Source organism: Oxyura jamaicensis, chromosome 1 (assembly GCF_011077185.1).
Source record: "Oxyura jamaicensis isolate SHBP4307 breed ruddy duck chromosome 1, BPBGC_Ojam_1.0, whole genome shotgun sequence".
Lineage (NCBI taxonomy): Eukaryota > Metazoa > Chordata > Aves > Anseriformes > Anatidae > Oxyura > Oxyura jamaicensis.
The window spans coordinates 33,595,657-33,612,533 of NC_048893.1; the positions used below are offsets into that span (position 1 = coordinate 33,595,657).

Here is a 16,877-nt window from a genome sequence, read left to right on the forward strand (position 1 = left end):
GCTGATAATTACTCATATACTAGAATTTTAAATGAAACAGAATGGAATTTCTAGAATTTTATCGAGTAAGTTATTTTTGACTATTTCTGTCATCTGCTTAAATTAAAACAAGTCAGAAAGAAGAGTCTCCTGCTAATTAAAACGTTTTGTAATCTAATGAAGTTAGGTATAGCTTGTAACACAATGATAGTAACTTACAGTTCTATAACAACTGAACTAAGTAATTGATATAAAAAATGGATCTAGGCTGGCCCAAAAATCTATCTCTAGGATTATATTCCTAGAGCTACAAAACCAATCAAGTTTCAAACTAAGATCACATGATCATTTTAGACTTGTAACATGTGTAAGGTTTGAAAATTTGGCCTGTTATAATTTTCTTATTTTAGCAGTCATCAGATAAGAAAGGAAAATATCCTAAGCAATCACCACTCAAAGATGGAATTTACAGAGGCACACAATTAATTCACGTTCAGTGGCATACTAAAACAAATTAAAACAAGACATGAAAAATAAAAACATGGACTGCAGGTACTTTTAAAGAATTACAGAGAAGATTGTTCAAAGGACTCATTATTTAAATAACCAGCAACATGGACACATCCAAATTTTGTTAAGGGATTTTGTGAATTTAATATGCTGCATTCATAAAGAAAATCAGAATTTTACTTAATAGTGTTAGCTAATGTCTAAAAAAACATTTGATGTATGTGTATTGTTTTTTGCTCTTTCAATGTAAGAGAATGATTTATAATTCCTGTTATACAGACAGTTCTTTTAAAGCATCTTTCTAAGCAAATTGAGCAAATGCCTCCCCCCAGCCCCAGCCCCACCCCGTGTGTGTTTAGCTGCATAAGAATTCACATTTCATTGACATCAGCTGCTTTATGTGACCCACCTAAGTGTGTTAACAAATCGAGAAAGATGTCACTCTAACAATTTTTTGGTAGAAAGATGCCACTAACAGATTTCTACTCTGTGGCCACCTTGACAGATCAACATCTCATGCTATCTCCCTACCACCATATGTTCAACAACACCTCTGAAAACAGCCAGAGATTTTTGTAGGACTACTTTAATTACAGCTATTAAGAATGCCTCATTTTTCTCCTACTCATAGAGATGGACCTTCCTCTCTCTTCTCTGTGCTCATATTGAGGAAAATATAATGGTTCAGCTATTTTTAGACAGCCAGAAATTACACACACACACACAAAATAATCATGTTCTTCACAGAGAACCATGATCAATATGACAGGAACATTATGTAATGGTTGCACTTGCAGCATAGACACAACAGCATGTAGAATAGGAAGTGGGTGTAAGTAGCTTTCTGTTCCGGCAAGCATAATTTAACGGAGGGTCACGGTGTCCCTGGGATTGTGGTCAGCTGCTTTTCAGCAGCATGATCCATCTTCAGTTAACTGTGATAGCAATTTCTATAACTGAATATATCAAACTGTGTTTCCAACAACATCCTATGTACTACTTCAGACCTGACACACACAAAGAGCAAACTGCTGCTGTATTTTCAACAGTATTAGATGCAGTACTGATCTGAGAGTTGAGTTCATCACTGACATGCCTGAGTTGTTACATCTCCTCTAGAACAGAGGTTTATTATATCTCCCAGGTTTCCAGATTGCTTTTCTATTATCTATTTATCTTCTACACTTCTACTGACTACCTGCTACAGCTGATAACTGCCAACTGCCTCAAATTCTCTGTGATGTGTGATAGAGATCTCTCGCAGCTGAGTCTATTGCTGTTGTTAGGATGTGCTGTGTTCTCTGTCCCCAGGAGCTGTAAAAGAAAGAATTTCATTGGGTCTGGAACAAGTGTGGCTGATGCTTGTAAAGAAAACTAACCTCAACAGAAAGACACCCATTGGCTGTATTTTATCATTAGAAATTTTACAGTCTAAACATAATCATATGAATTTTATCACACACAAACAAAAAATGTACATATCTGTTTCACTAACAAAACTAGGTTGAAAGTTTTTTGTCAGTGACTGGGCTTTTCTGCGTGCATGAGTGAAGGTGAGGTGGGACACAGGCTGACAATTAGTTGTTGATACAAAGCTTGCAGAAAGTGGCTGAGGTGAATTACAAATATGATTTTAATGCTAACGCTGATTATTTGCTGGAAATGGGGAGCACGCACACCACAGCAGCTTACATATGTAAATGAGAGAAGTATGAGCAGTGTGTGTGGAACAGGAATCAGTCCAGAAAAAAATGTAATCAGAATGTAATCTTATGTATGCTGTAGGCCAGAATGATGCATAGATCCTTTAGATAGAGACTCTTTGGTTAGAAGACATAATAGAGCAGTAATGTAGCAGAGGAAAGTGAAAAATTTTGCATTCAGATGAAACTGCAGAACAAGTGGTGGTAGAGAATATGGCCTAATTCAGTAGGAGACTTACCCAAACTGTCTGTGGACAGACTCACAGAAATACCTTTAGTTATTCAACATTTGAAGCATTTTCTTTTTTCTCTGGTGAAGAAAAATATTTAAAACATTTTCCATTAAAATCACTAAAAAGACCGCAAACTGTTATGAGCCCAAAGGGGAAAGTGTATAACATGCAGCTTCCCCAAAATCTATCTCACTATCAAATGGATGTGGAATGAATAACCAAATCTGTGGCTTCTTTTCACACATACACTAGATGGGTAGGTTTGTTGAATTTCTTCAATTAGATCACTGAAAAGTACACAATTCCCCCTCCCCCTGACACATACATGCACACACAGCTCTGAACCTTTGCTAGCTTCTTGAAATTCACATGTAAATTATTAATCACTATCACTAATACATTTTTAATTCTTACCCTTAGAGGGTGGCAGTGAACATTTTTACTTTGAATAATGGGCTTCCTACACTGAAGGTGCTTAGAGGCTAGAACGATGTAGGATGATGACAGTTGTATCTGCATCAGGGACCTGACTCACTCCTGAGCCCTTGTTCTGCAGCACTCACAGAGGAGTTCATTTGCTTTAAACAAATGGTGCCACTGAAACCAGGGTCTGCATAAAAAATAAATCATACGCCAACTTTTAATCTAAGGGCAAATCATAGCTTTTTGTCACTTTAAGCAGGACACTAAGCTGTATCAAAACTTGTGCAGACTGTAGGCCAGAATCACACTTTTATAACTGCAGGTAGTTTATGTTCAATTTCTGCCTCAGACTAAAAAATTCAAAATGTGATGAAGCACACAGAAACAGAAAGTGAATTAAGATGCGCACACCATTCCTAGAGAGGCTCTTCTGAAAAGAGGTGTAGAAAGAAACTGCATGGGGCATATATGTATATACAGAATATGCATATATCTATATAATGGTTAACAGGTTAATATCATCTACTATTACTGTATAGCTATGGTAATATATAAATATTATATATTCATACAAAGTACATATATTTGTACTGCATGTGGCATTGTACTGTATAGTGAGTTGTATGTCCTATGCACATCAAATACTATACACGATTTATCACATACATCTCTGTAAAATTTATTGTCTATAATATATATTGAATACATTTATAAATGAAGAGATTTTATAATGACATTCAAGTTAAGGCACATCAGTGATGGAAATAGAACTATGGAATGAAAAAACAGTATCATTTATATTTTCATGCATCTATTGTTTCAGCTCCTCTTTTGAACTTTTGACATTCTGTATAACAGTATGTAAACTGTGAATATTTTATTGTAAAAGACAATCCACCCATGTTCTTCTGCATTTTACATGAACCATCTGAGAAGATCCTCTATGGCCTATGGTTTTCTTCAGGGCACACAAAGTGTTTTAATATTGAAGACAGCTTACCACTGCTATAATGCCCAGCATAAAGCTTTGATTTCAGCAACAGCAGCTTGAAACACCCTAATTTAAACAATTGCAGTCCCATAATTGTGGGACTGCCTGGAAGTGACCATCAGTTTGACCGTGGGCATTTGTACCAAAGTCCCCTTCACTCATAGACCCAAGAGTCACTGCTTGGTGTTCGCTCTCCTCTCTGCTTGGTGTAGTGGGCCTCTCTCAATTGCTTTTTGGTCTTCCAAAGCCTGCAGTGCAACCCGAAGCCGGGACAGACACTGTGACTGGGGATTCTGGGCACAGGCTCCCTTCTCACAGTTGCACAAAAGATGACTGACACCGCTACCTACATCAAAGCAGCTGTGACTTTCACGAGCTGCCCTGGCAGTTATTGTGGATGTTTGCCTCTAAAAATGTCCATGGACTCAGGAAAGTAGCTCAGGTACTACTCAGCTTATGTGATGCCACAAAAATGACTCGTAATTTTTTGGTCTGTTTTTTCGTTGACACAGCAACAAAACTGTGTCGCCTAGTGAACTACTCTTAGCTCCTTACATGACTACGGTGCCAGGATCTGCCCAGAGACTGGAGTGTACTGGCTGCTTTACAAGCACGACAAATTACTCTCTCCTTCTGAATCTAAAGAACTGGCAGTGGAAGCTGATGATGCATTATAACAATAATATCTTAGAGAAAGAAGGAGTGATAAAATATTACATTCCTGAGCTTTTTGAGTCTGTCTTCTGGTTTAATGTTTGGTTAAAATAGAAAAATTCCTCACATTTCTCACATAAAAGCAAATAAAGCAAATAAGCAATGGGCCCAAAGAAACCAGATCTTTCATGAACTTGTGTGCTTCAAGATGGCAGTCCTCTGTGCTTGGATTCTTTGACATGTAACAGGTATCGCCATTCATGCTGCAGCCTTTTCTGGGGTGTGATGCTCCTTTGCAGATTATTTTCTAAACTTCTTTGTTCATTTTGGCTGATGATATCAAAGGGATGCAAATGTTATTACCGGAAAATAGACAAGCCTATCAAGTCCTTGCCCTGTTCAACAGCTGTTCAGCAAACTGGAATATTCCCAGCCCCAGTTCTCTCTCTTCCTACCCATGAGATGTAGCCTCAGTTCCTGATACGCTTGTAAAGATCCTATTCATAAAGCTCACACCAAACAATGCACATGCAATAAAGTTACATATATATATAAAAGAATCCTGATAACCATATTTACTTTTGCAATACCACATCAACAACTGTAATTACTCTCTATGCTTTGTAGACTACTTTAAACGTTCCGCATAATGTGCAACCCCTACCTGCGTGAGTAGGCATTATGGTAAAGGTTCTAATTATGTAATTATGTCGTTATATTCTGCAGATTTCCCCATAAGACTTTTAGCCTCAAGGATTGGATTTTCAGAGAATTTAGTGGCCACTCTCGTTAATATGTTCATGACATACACAAAAAAGTTTTTGTTAACAGTTTTGGGGGGAAAAGGGAAGAGGGGATTGACTTTTTTGTTGGGGAGGAGGAAGAGAAAAGGGGATTGAAGGGAGAGATGAAGATTTTCATCAAGAACTCATTGTTGACTGGCCTGTTTGATAAGATGAAGTTCCCATATTTTGGACAAAAAGCTCGCTGTGATTTATTTTATTTTATTTTTAACATAGAAACTGAGTGCTCCTTTCTGCAACCTCTGCGTGGAACAGCAAGCGATCTCACAGCCCCATAACGCGAACTCCTCGGCACTCCGCGCCCCTGAGGGGCGGAGGACGGGGTCATGCCGGCCGCGGGGGGGGGGCGGACCCGACTCTCCGTGCTAGGAGCGAGGTGCACAGCGCGGTACGCGGCCTCCCGGGGCGCGCACTGTGCCGCGGCCACCACCCCTGGCGAGGTCGCGGGGGGGGGGGGGTGGGGGGGAGACTCCACGACCCGGCGTGGGCAGGCGGCGGCGGGGGGGTGATGCTGTCGGGCGGGGGCCGGGCGCTGGCTCGGTGTCGCCGGGCTGGGCGCCGCGCCCCCGCCAGCCCCGCGGAGCCGGGTTGGGCAGCCCGGGAGGCGTCTCCTCGGCAGCCCCCGCCCCGCCGCGCCGGTGCCGAATCGCCTCGGCCGCTCCCCCGCGGCACTCCCGGGACAGCGGCGTCCCGTCGGCCCCGCAGCAGCAGCAGCAGCAGCAGTACCCGGGCCTCCCTCCCTGTGGCTGTGCTGCCGAGGACGCCTCATGGGGGAATAAATAAATTAATAGCCCCGCTCACCCCCCACCCCCCCCGCGGCAGTGCGAAAGGGAGTCGGCGGCCGCGGGATTAGATCCAGCCCGAGCTAGAGAGCAGGTAACGTAACCTACCCGCCAGGAGGGAGGAGGAGCAGCGAGGCCGCTGAGGTCGCCCCCTCCGGGGAGGGCTGCGGGGGACGGAGACGGGGCTGCCGCAGCCAGGGGGCAAAAAGCAGCCGGCGTTGTCGTCGTACCCCTCCCAGCCCCCTGCTTCCCCCGGGAGGGCGGCTGCCCCGCCGCAGTGTCAGTCACACACGCCCACGAGCCGCCGCCCACGCAGGGATGGGCGGATGGACAGACAGACAGAAGGACGGACGGATGCACCGTCTCCCCTCCCCACCCCCCCTACCCCGCGGAACCGAAGCATCCGCTGCCAGAGAGACACCTCTGCGGGCTCCGGGCTCTGACAGCGGTGCCGAGGCCGCGGCTGCGGGGGGACAGCACGGCCACGTCCCTCCCCGGCTCCGCCAGGCGCGGGGGCAGCGCGGGCGGGGAGCGAGGGGGGCAGAGGGGGACGGGATGCCGGCGGCGGGGCTGCCACTTGTGGCGTCATCAGCGCCCTGAGTGAGGGGCCGTGACGTCACAACGCGGCGGTCAGGGTGACCTTGGGCAAGGGGCACCGGGCGGACCCCGATGGTGGCCCCCGCTGGCCCCGGGCCGGGCGGCTCCGAGCCACGCAGCGCTGGTGGTGACATCCCCAAAGGCTGCTGGGTCTGGTTGGGGGCCGTGCGGCGAGCTGCCTGCGAGGCTGGTGCCGTAGCAGAGAGAGTGCCCCTTCTACATCGTTATTTTTGCCTGTCCTCTTGTAGCACAGAGGGGACTCTGGCCAGGGGCAGTCGTAGGCTTGTCCCGGGAGAAAAGCATTTCTCCATGCCCACAGTGATTTCTGTGCCCTGGCTTTGTGGTTGCTGAAGTGTCCCCAACAAGACACTAGAAACAATCATAAAACAGCCCAAGAAGACATGCTGTTTGCACTTTGAAGACCAAAGTGTCCCCCAGTGCTCCTGGGAGGGCAGGTTGCCATTCATGCAGATTCCCTGCTGCTTCTCAAGTCAGAGGTGCACAAGAAAATAAACCAAAGTAACATTTAGAGAGATCAGTTTTTTTTTTTTTTTTTTTCAGGCACCAGCCTGAGCTTTCAGCAAAGAAATGTTACTGAAATTATTCTTGCTTTTCCCCAAAACAGCCTTCAATAAGCTGAGGAATGCTGATGCCTCATGGAAGCATCCAGTCTTGTTTCATTGGTCTCTATAATAATCACTCCTGTTTCCATAGTGACACCCACCTGTGGGTCTCAAGTTACTTATCAAATAGTAATGAAAGAGGTGCTTGCAGCTTCCATTGCACGAATGGGGCCATAAACTTAACTGCACACCAATCGAGCCAACAAAATATTGCCTCAGCTCTGTCCAGATGAATCATGATAAGAAAGTTAGTCTTCAAGACAGAGGGAGGTAGACTGATATCAAAAGGAAACAGAAAACTGACAAGTAGTTCAATAAAACTGGCAAATGCTTTTATGTATACATTTTAAATCTGAGAATAAAGTATAAATGATTCCATTCTTATTATTAAAGACAGCACTCTCCTCTCTCCTTCCATGATTGCCTACTTTGAACATTGTATGTGAGAATGAGTGCTGAATATCTGCTGCTTCCACTCAGAGGGAGAAAGTATATTCCAACGTTTTTATTACTTGTGCAACTTATTATAGAACTACGCATATCTGTAATCGCTGAGCTAACTAAGTTTGGAACACCGTCCTTTAATATAAGTGGCTTCAGAGTTGTTTTGAGTAGGGCAGATAGTGGTAGCTGGAGGTAAATTTTTTTTTTTTTTTTTTCTTCTCCTTGGGGTTGCACTGAGTGATTTTGGTTGATGAATTCAGCATTATTTTTTGAATGTGATAGAGAAGTGGGTCTTAATGGATTTCAGAAAACTAAATTATTACATTTTATGGATAGGAAGACTCTGGATGCATACTAATACAACTGATCTGAAGAGGTATTTTACATGTAAAGTGATAAAGGAACAGTAGATAGAAACTTTTGGGGGAGACTTTTTTTTTTTTTTTTTTTTTTTTTTTTTTTTAATATCCTCTTCAGTATTCCTTGTTTCTTAAGAAAATTTTACTTCCAGTAACTCTGGTTATTATTGGGCCCTTTCCAATTTAAGGAAAGATGCTACAGCTCACCTGATTTTTTTCCTATTGCAACATCAGGGGATACTTGTGAAGAGTTGAATTTTTCTTGAGTATATTCACGCTTTAGCAAATACAGTGTCTGTTTACAATTCTGAATTAACTCTATCCCTTAAAGTCTTTGCTAGTGTTAATGCTGTCCATTTTATTATTTGAAGATCAAGAAAAAGAATAATAGTATTTGGTTATGCTGATTATCTGTGATGTTAAATGAATTTCATGTTTCAAGGTCAGTATGTGTATGAAAATGTAATTCTCTTTTGTTTTTTATTTATTTATTTTTTAAAGGTTAGGTCATTGTCATTAATCACTGATAGCGAATGCTACTAGCTTCTGTTCCTGATCATGTAATACATATGCGGCCTAAAGTTTGCACAATACCAAGGAGAAGGTTACATAGGAAAATAGGACCTCACTGACCAGCTGTTTTATGTATCAAGTGAATGTGAGAAACAGGCTGTGTTCCACATAATGCATCCCAGTCCAAACCTACATTCCTTGGCTTGTATGTATTTGTGAGCCATAGTGCCAACTTTCATAATTTTATTGTGAACCTTGGAACAGTCAAACAAAAGTAATGGGGTTATAGAAGTAAGGGGATAATATCCATGACTTCAGAGTGCAGGCTGTTGAACTTACTGACTGGGGAACACCGCTTAACTTTACAATCTATTATGTGCTTCCAACATTTCTTATAGCTGTTGTTCTTAAAGTTATAAAGTTAAGTGATCAAAACAACCTTAAGCTTTTACTGAAGAACAAAATTTTAGCTCACCAGATCATGGTGGCTGACAAACACTTTCTCTCTTTTTTTTTCTTTTTCTTTTTTTTTTCCTCCTGTTGCAGTCTCAAGAATTTTAGTTTATAACATTTATGTCTGGGGGGAGGTAATTCATCATCTCCTTCTTTTGTTCATTATATTTTTGATTTTAGTTTATACAATAGTGCCAAATAGTTCCTTTATTTGTTATCATCAAGGTCAAGTCACCAGTTACTTCCTAATAATTCTTTATTTTCAGGAGATGGTGCTTTCCTGTTTTGTGACATTTGCAGTAATATGTAATCAGGGATGTGCATGAAGAGTGTTTGCTGGGGGCGGAAAAAAAAAAAAGAAAAAAAAAGAAAAAAGTGAACAACCATTTCCAAACATAACTAGGGCAATTAAGAAAGTTTCCCCAAAAGAAAGAGGAAAAGAATGGGACCTTAGCTTGATGCTTTATGGTATACTCTTCCCCTTGGTGGCTGTAAGACATAAGATCTTAAGAAATGGAATTGATCCTAATTCACAAAATCAGGAAGCACTAGAGAATAAACTTAAGCCTGAAATTATTATTTATATTTATATATATATATTTAAGTTTAGCTGCTGCTATGTTTTAACTTGGTGTCATGGTTATTCAATGTGAAGTACTGAATGCATTTCAGTCCTACCCGACAAGAAAGTGGTGTTCTGAATAATGGTGTAAAACATATAGAATTGGCTAATAACTTTATACAGTAGGACACTTGTACTGCAAGCCAACTATTGACAAACTGTAGAAAGCCCAAACATTGCATGAAAAGGAGTATTTCAGAGTAGGTGGATGTGACATTCTGTTCATATGGTTACTATGAAAGATAATGACGGAGTGTGATTTTAACAGTTAAAGTATAAACCTCCGCAGACTAGAGTTGCCCAAACACATGCAGGGTTATTTAAATGGTGCTTGCATTCCTCCATTCTGAATACCCCTCAAAAGAACACTTTCCAGTTGTTTTGAAAGGAAGATCAGTAGTTATTTCACTTTTAGCTCTCTTTCAGGTTTTCTTACGGAGGACTCAGCTGCAGGTGATGATCAAGGTGAAGATCAATGTGAGAACATTCAGAAAGCACATGCCATGCAGAAGACAGTTCAGAACATCTCCTGTATTCATGATTTATCTTTCTCTATATTTTTAAGGTGTTCTGATCCTTTAGAATAGCTTCCCACACCTGCTAGCAGACTCCTGCTGTTCCTTCAGGCATGTGCATGTCCCTCCCATCATATGGCCTCAGTGGTAGCAGACTGTTGGCAGCATTCCCGGTTTTGGCACACAGGGATAACAAGTATAACACAGAGTTGTAATTGTGTTCAAAGTGTATTCGGCATCAAAGAACTTTTACCATTTACTGTCACTATGATGGTGATAATGATAGTACGATGATGTATGTTGCCTTATGCATGTGGTCCATGTAACAGAAATTGGTAAAATGAGTCACAAAACAGCCCTACATAATCCCTAAGCATAGAAATGATTTTATTTTCAAATAAATATATTTTTTTATTTACATTTTCACATTAATGCTTAACAACATGCTTCCAAATATAAGAAGCTACCAATCACTTAGATATTCTTGAATTCTATGGAACAAGCAAAAAGGAGAAAATAAAGGATGAAATCTAAAATTGTTTCAACATCATACTGTCATCTTTCAGGTTTATACTTCTCAGTGCTTGTTTTCCAAATTAAAAAAATATTGAAAACAAATGTGTACATTACAGTACTAGAAGAAACAAGCCAAAAATAATTTACTGTTGCTGTGAAAAAAGCACACGTTCAACATGCATATTTTATTTTTTTAAACAAAATTGGTTTCTCTTATAACTTATTTGATTAGTATTGCATATAGAAAAATTGCATTAGAACTTTTTTTTTTTTTTTTTTTTTAACACTAGAAATGAAGTATTTTGTGGCCTTTTTTCTATTCTCTGGGATAATTATGTAAATATTTGGCAGTGAGGGTTAGAATTTTTGAAGTGACATAGGACTATGTTAGAACTACCGGTTCTAACAACTTGGCTTCTTAGACACTGCTGCTTTTCTCGACTGACCACATTGGGAGACAGAAATTGAAAGCCTTAACATGAAGGACATTTAATGTTTTGCAACACTATTGAGTTAAAATGCCATAGGAGTTGCAGTTACTAAATTGGGCTCCTATAGTTTGCATTCTTAATGTGGCCCTCGGGACAAATTTCAAACAGAAGGGAAAAAAAACAAACAAACAACAACAACAACAACAAAAACTTGATGCAGATAAGTTCCCCATGGGAATGTAGGAGTCTGATTTCTTAACAATTGGAATTGTACGTGCTAAATTCTTTGATGATTCCCCTATTGGTGAGTAAGTTCTCTACTGAACGGGTCTCTTCTGGAAGTTAACTGCCTTTGCATGCTATGCCAGGGCTGGATTTGGGTCTGAAACTTAATGCAGGACCCTGTGTTTTCAGCATCTAACAATGCCTACTGCTGATGTTAGAAATGGAGACCAAGGAGACATAAACCACAGCCTGGAATTGACGACTGATTTAAAGGTCGGAAAAAAATATGCCTGAGACAGATACGCAAGCTGGCTGAGCAAGGAGATTGCATCTGAGAGCAGGTGGAGAGAACAGAATGGACTGTAGAGGGAAATTGGTGCTGGAGTCTGAAGAAGGCAATGGGCCTATCAACCCATTACCAAACACTTTTTAAGATATATATCTTTGTAGTAATTTGTACATACTATTAAATTAAGACCTTGCTTTCTGCGCTTAGGAATTTATGACATCTTTGCTCATTGTATCACACAGAGGTCCTAACTGTCTGTCTTCCATTAGGCATCCTCTTTCTCTTCCTGTCATCAGCACTATAAAAGGGGACTCGGTAGCCTATGATTAGAAGTCACAACACCGTGTTTTAGTAAGGAGTGACAAAAGCTTGTATATTTTGTGACCTCTGGGTTGCATATTTCAGGAAAATACATAGAAAAGAATATGGCATAATGGCCTGTATGTATAAAGCATGAAGTATGCATTGTATTGGTGCAGAATAATGGGAAAAGAGATCCTTTTCACTTGTTCTTCTGCAGATATAATTATGTTGGCTAGAGGCGTATGGGCTTTTGTTCTCATGTTTTTCTGATAGAGTTTTCCAGAAAGTGATGTTTTGATATGGTTATGCTGGATACGAGAGTATTATTTCAATTTAGCTTATTTTCTCATTCATACACAATACTACATCATTATGAGTACTGTACATGGCCTGTTTCGGTTTTAGCTATATTAGAATAGTGGAAGGGGTTTATAAGCAAAGCTGATGAATGTAAGGGCCAAACTGACATGAGGCTGAAAAATCAAGGAAGGGCATTTAAAACTGACACCTAAGCACACTGGTATTTTCTGTCAATTATGTTTAGAGATGCACTCAAAGAATTCAACAGTACTGCTAAATTGGCAATTCCTCTGTTTCTGTGGCTCCAGTTCTGAATCTTGATTTGCATTCCGTGGTGCTTTTGCACTGTGTTACTCTTGGTTTGCACACTGTAAGGTTTAAGAGACTCTTCTGATTTGTTCTGAAGACTCAGTCTTTTGGATCACTTGCTTTGACTTGCCTTATTTTTTAAAATAAAAAATATTTATTGTAATTATTACCAAAATCATAGAATCATATAATTGGAAGGGACCTTAAAAAACATCTAATTCCAGACCCCCTCCCATGGGCAGAGACACCTCCCACCAGATCAGGTTGCTGAAAGTGCATACAATCTGACCTTCAGCAGTTTCAGGAATGGGGCATCCACAACTTGTCGGAGCAACCTGTTCCAGTGCCTCACCACCCTCTTGAGTGAAAAATGTCTTCCTAAACTCTAATCTAAATCTACCCTCATTTAGTTTAAAACTGTTACTCCTTATCTTAGCATTATACTCCCTGGCAAAGAGTCACTCCCCAGTTTTCTTGTAGGCTCCCTTTAGGTATTGAAAGGCTGCTATAAGGTCTCCCTGGAGCCTTCTCTTCTCCAGGCTGAACAACCCCAACTCCCTCAGCCTATCTTCATAGTAGAGGTGCTCCGGTCCCTTGATCACTTTGTGGCCCTCCTCTGAACTTGTTCTAATACTTCCATGTCCTTCTTGTGCTGGGGGCCCCAGAGCTGAACACAGCACCCCAGGTGGGGTCTCACAAGAGCAGAGCAAGAGGGGGAGAATCACTTCCCTCAACCTGCTGGCCACACTTCTTTTGATGCAGCCCAGGATACAGTTGGCTTTCTGGGCTGCAAACACACATTGCTGCCTATTGTTGAGTTTCTTATCAACCAACACCCCCAGATCCCTTTTTCTCCTCAGGGCTGCTCTCAATCCATTCTCCACACAGTCTGTATTTGTGCTTGGGATTGCCCCAGCCCATGTGCAGGACCTTGCACTTGTTCAACTTCCTGATGTTTGCACAGGCCCACTGCTGAAGCTTGTCCAGGTCCCTCTAGATGGCATCCCTTCTATCCAGTGTGTTGGCCACACCACACAGCTTGGTGTCATCAGCAAACCCAACCCTGCTGTCCCTGTCACTGACAAAGAAGTTAAACAGCACTGGTCCCAATGCTGACCCCTAGGAATCTAATCTCCACCAGCACATTGAGTGGTTGACTGCAACTCTTTGAGTGCAACCATCCAGCTAATTCCTTACCCACCGAGTGGTCCATCTGTCAAATCCATGTTTCCAGTTTAGAGACATGGATATCATAGGGGACAGTGTTAAACGCTTTGCACAAGTCCAGCTAGATGATGTCAGTTGCTCTTCCCCTATCCACCAATGCTGTAAACCTGTTGTAGAAGGCCACCAGATTTGTCAGGCATTACTAAGGGTATTGACTGCCTTTGGTGAAGCCATGATGGATGTAACCAGTCACCTTCTTGTTTTCTGTGTGCCTTAGCATAGTTTCCAGGAGGATCTGCTCCATGATCTTGCCAGACACAGAGGTGAGACTGACTGGCCTGCAGTTCCCTGGGTCTTAATTTTTTCCTTTTTTAAAAATGAGAGTTATGTTTCCCCGCTTCAGCCAGTAGGACTTCACTGGACTGCCATAATTTCTCAAATATGATTGACGGTGGCTTAGTAATGACATCCCCCAGTTCCCTCAGAACCCTTGGGTGTATCTCTTGGATGTATCCCATAGTGGATACATTCACCCCTGGATGTATCCCGTGGTGGATACATTCACCCGTGGATGTATCCCATGGACTTGTGCATCTTTAGGTTCCTTAGCTGGTCTCAAACCCAATCTTCTCCTACAGTGGGTCTGTAGTGTCCCTCCTATCATTCTTTCAGTCCCTGCCTTTCCCTTCTTGGGCCCAGGCTATGTGGCTTGAGCTCTTGCCAGTGAAGACTGAGGCAAAAAAGTCATTGAGTACCTCAGTCTTCTCCATATCCTGGTGACCAGGTCTTCCATGTCCTTCTGGAGAGGGCCCACAATTTCCTAAGTCTTTCTTTTATCACCAGTGTATCTACAGAAGCATTTCTTGTAGCCCTTGATGTCCCGGGCCAAATTTAATTCTAATAGAGCTTTGGCATTTCTGACCTGTTCCCTGTCTCTGTATCCCTCCCAGGCTATTTGCCCACCCTGCTTCCACCATCTTTAGACCTCCTTTTTCTGTTTGAATTTGGCCACAAGCTCCTTGTTCATCCTTGCAGGCCTCCTGGCATTTTTTGCCTGACTTCCTCTGGTTGGAATGCATTGTTCCTGAGCTGGGTGGAGGTGACCCTTGAACATTAACCATCTTTCTTGGGCCACTCTTCTATCCAGGGCTTCATCCCATGATACTCTACTAAGAGGATCCCTGAGGAGGGCAAAGCCTGCTTTCCCAAATTCCAGGGTAGTGAGCTTGCTGTACTCTCTCCTCCCTGCCCTCTGGATCCCAAACTGCACCATTTCATAGTCACTACAGCCAAGGCTGCCCTCAAGTTTCACATTACCCAACAGCTTCTCCTTCTTGATGAGAATGAGATTAAGCATAGCACCTCTCCTTGTTGGCTCCTGTATCACTTGGAGAAGGAAAAATGATTTCCCTGTTTCCAGACAAATACTTTGATGTATCCGTTTTCTTTGTCCTTTGATGTGTGCTGTGTCTTTCTTTGTCCCCATTCTGTAAGAGCATTTTCCTTCTCCCCCTTTATAATAATATATATTATATATTATATATTATATATGATAATAATACCTCAAGGTAAAAGGTGAAGTTACTATTCTACTCTGCTCATCTTACAAGCATACTGTGTTTAAAACTGGAAACTGTCACAAACATGCTCACTTGTAAGACAGCTTTTATATGGCATAGTTGATGCTCTTCCATAGTAACAAGTATTTATGTATTTTTTCATGCTATCTTTAGACTTACAAGTGTTTACATTCTTTACATTTTTTTTTTTTAATTCTGCCTCCTTATGGTGAGGATAAAGAATATGTAGCCTGAGAAGGGTGACAAGTGTAAGAGTTAAAAATAGAGCAGAAGGGCAAGAGATGTTAACCTGAGGAAATATAATTTTTAAATTTAACTTTGAGGAATTTCACAGAGGCAAATACATTAAAGCTAGGAGAAGTCGAATAATGGGTCATATTTTCTGAATTGTATTTATTTGTTTTCAGATATTTATTTATGTATTTATTTATTGGGAAAGGAGTAGAAAGAACGTTGGCTTTTGCTTTTATTATATCTATGTGGTTATTGTAGGCCATAGCTAGCAAGGATTTTGTTTTTGATGAACTGTTGAGTTATCTGTTCACAGTGGGCACACAGTCTTGTCTGTGGTGCCTTGTATACTACTATATCTGTCAAACAGGATGCTAATAAAAGATTGAATACCAAATACAATATGAGAAGAGTTTTAGCAATCAAAAAATACAATTCACAAGCAGTAATACTAGAATCTCAAAAATAAAAAGTGTTGAGTTTTATGGTTATTGTTTAGCCTGGTGGTTGAGAATGTCTTGGATTCCAGAAGTACTTTGCAAAAATATTCATTCAAAAGTATTACACATAACACTGTAAAAATGATTAAAGATGAGATCTTTAAGATTTCCTTGAGTAATAATAGCTGGTGACCTCAGGAGTGGTAGATGTGGACTCTGCAGTATGGATTTGTTCAGGTGCTTTAGTGGTGGGCAGGTGAAACAGGCATTATTCTCTACTTACTGCTTGTATGGCACTGTGAAGCCAGTACAAGCATGCAGCCTGTGAACTCATTCTACAGTGTGTGTTTTCCAGGTTCATCTGCACATGCACAGGTGGCTGTCCCTCAGTGCCATGAAAAAAGTGCTCTGACATATGAAATGAAGATATGTCATGGGTACATTGCCATGTCCTATACTGCCCAAATGCATAAGGGAGTGCTGATCCATTCTTCTGACTCTGAAAGCATTAACGGCTGTTAATGAAACTAGACATTCTTGCTTAACTAGATAATCAGCTTGCACTTCTGGATCTATTTAAGTATTGCTTAAAAGCTGTATATCTAAAATAATGATTTAAATCCTGTTGTTCTCACTCATGAATGCATATACAAGGCCATTTTTTTTCTTTTTCTTTTCCTTGTACCTATTTCCTGAAAAATTAGCAGAAGTATTGTTGTTGACACATACAAGCTTATTTTAAAATTATTATACTCAAATTGCTAGTCTAACAGAATAGGGTTCTTTCAGAATAGTGAATGATACATTTTATCATTTTATTGATGACAGAGAATATGTTTTTGACCCTAATAAGGTAGTTACACTTTTTTTTTTTTTTTTCCA

General features: G+C 41.1%; 1 protein-coding gene and 1 long non-coding RNA gene across 3 annotated transcripts in view; one reads left to right on the forward strand and one right to left on the reverse strand.

Annotated features, from left to right (window-relative positions):
- Positions 1-1,256: 1,256 nt before the first annotated feature.
- Positions 1,257-6,592, reverse strand: LOC118169979. The gene is made up of 2 exons (XR_004752408.1): positions 6,187-6,592; positions 1,257-4,823 (listed from the first exon to the last, which is right to left on the reverse strand). It is a non-coding gene; the product is annotated as an uncharacterized LOC118169979 (long non-coding RNA).
- SLC16A7 (solute carrier family 16 member 7) overlaps positions 5,822-16,877 on the forward strand; it is a 78,664-nt gene continuing 67,608 nt past the window's right edge. The window contains exon 1 of one of the 2 annotated variants that reach the window (XM_035331832.1): positions 5,822-6,172. The gene's annotated coding sequence lies outside the window, so the exon portion shown is untranslated. The remainder of the gene's footprint in view (positions 6,173-16,877) is intronic. The other variant, XM_035331822.1, reaches the window with a different exon arrangement.